Source organism: Zingiber officinale, chromosome 3A (genome assembly GCF_018446385.1).
Source record: "Zingiber officinale cultivar Zhangliang chromosome 3A, Zo_v1.1, whole genome shotgun sequence".
Taxonomy (NCBI): Eukaryota; Viridiplantae; Streptophyta; class Magnoliopsida; order Zingiberales; family Zingiberaceae; genus Zingiber; species Zingiber officinale.
Window position 1 is genome coordinate 71426077 of NC_055990.1, and position 5468 is coordinate 71431544.

General features: G+C 29.8%; 1 long non-coding RNA gene across 1 annotated transcript; it reads right to left on the minus strand.

The window, feature by feature from the left end:
* Positions 1–214: 214 nt before the first annotated feature.
* On the minus strand, positions 215–2469 carry LOC122051983. Its single transcript, XR_006131659.1, has 4 exons — positions 2101–2469; positions 603–665; positions 470–502; positions 215–383 (listed from the first exon to the last, which is right to left on the minus strand). It is a non-coding gene; the product is annotated as an uncharacterized LOC122051983 (long non-coding RNA).
* Positions 2470–5468: the final 2999 nt, after the last annotated feature.

The window sequence follows — 5468 nt, forward strand, 5'->3', positions numbered from 1 at the left end:
TCGTAAATTCTGCGACGAATTTTTAGATTCGTCATAGATTTCTGCGACAATCGAAAATAGATTTGCGATGACAATTTTTTCATCGCAAAATTTATCACAAAACATAATAAAAAGTAGCCAAAATTAATTAATTTCTACATTTAATCTAGTTAATACAAAAACATCTATCAAATATGCATCAAATTCATACACATTGTATATAACACACCATATCTAACAAAATAAAACTATATGTTAAATCAAATCACAATTCATACATCAAATCCAAACATCACAAAATATTGATACAATCCAAACAACATAAGAAGTTTTAAACCATCCATTCATAAAAAATATCCAAACATCACTAAATCTTCTCCATTTTCTTCCAATATCTTTTTCCCCTGCATCAAAATAAAAATATAAACAATATCAATGATTACAAGAAATAAATTATTATATATGAACACAAAAAATAATTTTTACTTACTCCGATATTAATTTTCATTGCGTCTGACCAATCCTGTTTCAAACAAATTAACAGTATTAACAAAAAAAGAAACATTCATAATCAAATAATTAATATTCAAAAATACTAATTATGAGATAAATAATATTCATACAAGAAGATTCATCACCACCATCTACAACTTCTTTTTTCTTGTGTTTGGAGGAACCATTAATTTCTGTTGAAGTCAATCACAAAGGAATTTTAGTTGAACACTTGAAGCACGAAAATATCTATTAACAAGTTACTAATATGAAGTAACTTATAATATAGATGCATTATTTTGCAATAGCTGAATAGCCCTAGAAAGCAGTACACCATCCTGAATTTCTTTAGATAAATCTTTCACATTAAACTCATTCTGAAATTAGATTCTATTAGTAAAGAGATGTTTGTTAAACATACAAAGCACATAGATGAGAAGCGTAAACAAAAAATTGAACTGTATAACAACAAGTAGCTAAAAGCATTTTCAAAGGATGGCTATGAAATTGGATGAACAAGAAACCATATTACTTGCTGGTGATTCACTTTGTAACCCAGAGTGAGAAGATGTGCTAGAAGATTACCTTCCCCATGCATTATTTCTGATAAAAACTCTAAAAATTTTCAAAAGAAAAAAAGAACAATCAGAGAAATGAAGAAATAAGAATAAACATCTCTCTACATTAACTTAATAGAAAATAATGATTAGTGATATCTGCTCTTTCTATTACAGAAACCTACCATTGATAACTTGCTGACTTGATTTTAAATGGGAATGAAGAATAAACAACAGAGGAGAACCATCAATACTATCAATCCCATATTTAGTTGGAAGAGTGTACTCAGACTTGCTTTGTCAAGTGAAACAACAAGCAACAAAAATTTCTTCAAGATCACACTTCCCAAAGCTTCATGATAACCTGGCTTATACAGGCCCTCAACCAGCTTATTATATGCAAAAGATCTTGCAAGTTCCACTTGAGAAAAGAATTGTGTTTTTATTACCATCTTGAGGAACAAACTCTTGATCAGATTTTCCTTCCTCATTAGAAAGAAAAGAGTCACCACCAAATATTCTATGCAATCCAACACAGAGCCACATTGGATTATAGCTCATTGAGGTTCTAATTGCATTTTCCTTCAACCTGATATCAGTTACAAGTGGGCAGCTTGCTTTCATTTTCAGTCTTCCTTCATCTATGCTCTAAATAATGAAATATGAAATATGAAATATGAGATATGAAATGAGAAATCTGTCTTTAGCAATAACAGTTTCTTTAACATATAAGAATCACCAGCAAACTTCAAAAGAAACACACTGATGATGTTTAGTCTGTGAAGAAGTACGTATGATATATTAACTAAGCTACAAACTTTACATACAATGATTACATCAAGATTAAATTAAGTAACCATTACAATTTCTTCCATAACGTTCCAACCAAGGCACAGTACAAAGGACAAGGATTGCAGCTGATGATTATTCATCAAGCAAACAATATGTTGGTCTTTGAGAAACTAATCGAGAAGCCACAATATGTGAGGATAAATTGAGCGTTACACAAAGTTCAGTAAACAGTAAAATGTGAATGCAATGAGTAAGCTAAAAGGTTTCAGTTGCTACTAACCTTGCAACCTTGATTCATCATAATGAGGGCCTCCTTGCAACTTTTCTACTCATATAGAGCTATTCTCTCCATCAAGTCTTCTAGGCTACACACTTCCTTCAACGATGATTTTAGCGATGATACCATAACTGATGCCTTCCGCTCAACATCATCACCGGATGTCCCTCGCCAGGAGCAATCCCTCTTGTGCTTCACACTCCCCCTCACCAGGGCCAGCCGCAGGTTCTCATAGTCAGCCAGTGCCAGTCACCGCCGGCCGAGTGTCGAGAGACTCGTCGGAGTTGGAAGAGAGAGGTGAAGACCTTACCTTGTCAGAAATCGCCACAACGAAATCTCCTACAGGCGCTGCCTCCTCCAAGAAAATTTAGAGCAAAGGGGAAAAGGGTTCGGGTGGATTAAAAACTTAGGTTTTTTTTACGACAAAAGTAAATTCGTTGCAAAATTTGTCACAAATCTACGATAAATCCAAATTTTCATTGCAAAATTTTAATTTTTTTTAAAAAAAAATATTTACAATCTGCAACGAATTTTGAAATTCATCACAGAATCTGCAACGAATATAAAAATTCATTGTAGATCCATAACAAATTTTGAAATTTGTTGCAGATTCTGCGACAAATTTTAAAATTCATCGCAGATTTGATATTTTTTTATTTATAAATTTGAACTTTCCGAGGTCAGTTGAGGTACCTAAGAGCGAATGAGATGAAATTAGTTCCTATAGGTTTTTATAAATCTATTGATTTTATAAATGACCTCAACCACTAATTTTACTCAATCGGTCATTTTTTTTATCATGAAGGTGTCCAAAAATTTTTATTCTCCTTTATAAAATTAATGATCTCAATATATTGGGTAAAATATACAATTGAAGGCACTTTTATGATCAAGAGATTTATAGAAACCCATAAAAATTAGTTGTATTTCATTTCGAGCTCTTTAAGTACCTCAACCATCTTGAGATATTTTAAAATAAGTGTGACTTGTTAAACTATAGCTTCCTAAAGAAATTTAACTAAGTCTTATGTGCATGTAATTAATTTAGCAAATTAAGAAAAAATATAGGTCGTTAAGTTATTTTTTACGGCCATTTTTATAATCAGGGGATTTATAGGAACCTATAGGAACTGATTTTATGTCATTTCGAGCTATCTAGGTATCTCAACCGGCTTCAGAAAAATTATTTGTTTAAAAAAAACATATTTACTATCTGCGACAAATTTCAAAATTCGTCGCAGATTTGACATTTTTTTATCTATAAATTTAAACTTTTCGAGACTGATTGAGATACCTAGAGAGCTAGGAATGAGATAAAATTAGTTCTTATGGGTTTTAATAAATCCACTGATTTTATAAATATCCTCAACCACTAATTTTACCCAATCGGTGATTTTTTTTACCACGAAGGTATCCAAAAAATATTATTCCCCTTTATAAAATCAATGATCTTAATATATTGGGTAAAATATATATTTTAGAGCATTTTTATGATCAAAGGATTTATAGAAACCTATAGAAACTTGTTTTATGTCATTCCGAGTTCTCTATGTATCTCAACCGACTTCGGAAAATTTATTTTTAAAAAAAAATATTTACAATCTACGACAAATTTTGAGTCATAGAATCTGTCACGAATACCAAAATTCATTGCAGATCTACACGGAATTTTGAAATTTGTTGCAGATTCTGAGATGAATTTGAAAATTCGTCACAGATTTTACATTTATCTTATTTATAAATTTGAACTTTCCAAAACCAGTTGAGGTACTTAGGGAGATCCGAATGAAATAAAACTAGTTCCTGTCAGTTTCTATAAATTCACTGATTTCTTAAATGCCATCAACCACTAATTTTACCTAATCGGTGATTTTTTTTATCTTAAAGGTGTCTGAAAAATGTTATAACTTTCATAAAATATATAATCTCAATATATTGAGCAAAATATAGATTTGAGGGTAATTTAATGATTAGGGGATTTATTAGAACCCATATAAACTGGTTTCATATTATTCTAATATGAAAAGTTTATTATTTTTTCAAAAAAAATATTTACAATCTACAATGAATTTTCAAATTCATCGCAGATTTTACGAAAAATATCAAAATTTGTTGCAGATCTATGACAAATTTTAAAATTGATTGCAAATTCTATGATGAATTTCAAAATTCATCGTAAATTTGATATTTGTTTATTTATAAATTTGAATTTTTTTAGGCAGGTTGAGATACCTACAGAGCTAGGAATGAGATAAAATCAGTTCCTATTGATTCCTATAAATCTACTAATTCTATAATTGTCCTCAGCCACTAATTTAACCTAATTGGTGATTTTTTTTTTTACCTTGAAGGTATCAGAAAAATATTATTCACCTTTATAAAATCAATGATCTCAATATATTGAGTCAAATATACATTTGAGCGTATTTTTATAATCATGGAATTTATAGGAACTCATAGGAACTAATTTCATATCATTCCAATATCTCTAGGTACCTTAATTGGCTTCGAAAAATTTATTATTTTTTCAAAAAAATATTTATCATCTGCGATGAATTTCAAAATTCGTCGGAGAACCTGCGACGAATATCAAAATTAATTACAGATCTAAGATGAATTTTGAAATCCATTGTAGATCTGCTACGAATTTTAAAATTCGTTACATATTCTGCGACGAATTTCAAAATTTATCATAGATTTGATATTTATTTTATTTATAAATTTGAACTTTACGAGGCCGGTTGAGGTACCTAGAGAGGTCAGAATAAGATGAAATCAGTTCCTATGAGTTTCTATAAGTCCATTGATTTTATAAATGTCCTTAACCCCTAATTTTATGCAACCAGTGATTTTTTTACTGTAAAGGTGTTTGAAAAATATTATTCACCTTCATAAAATCAATGATCTCAATATATTGGATAAAATATACATTTGAGGACATTTTTATGATCAAAAGATTTATAAAAACCTTTAGAAACTAGTTTCATGTCATTCTGAGCTCTCTAGTTACCTCGACCGTCTTCAGATATTTCAAAATAAGTGCGAGTTGTTAAACTATAGCTTCCTATAGAAATTTAACTAAGTCTTACATGCACGTAATTAATTTATCAAATTAAGAAAAAAAAAATAGGTGGTCAAATTATTTTTTACGGCCATTTTTATGATCAGAGAATTTATTGAAACCCAGAGGAACTGGTTTTATGTTATTCTAATCTCTCTAGGTATCTCAACCAGTTTCAGAAAGTTTTTTTTTAAAAAAAAATATTTACAATCTATGACGAATTTTGAAATTCATCGTAGAGTCTACAATGAATTTTGAAATTCATCGCAGAATCTACGATGAATACCAAAATTTGTTGTAGATCTACGAC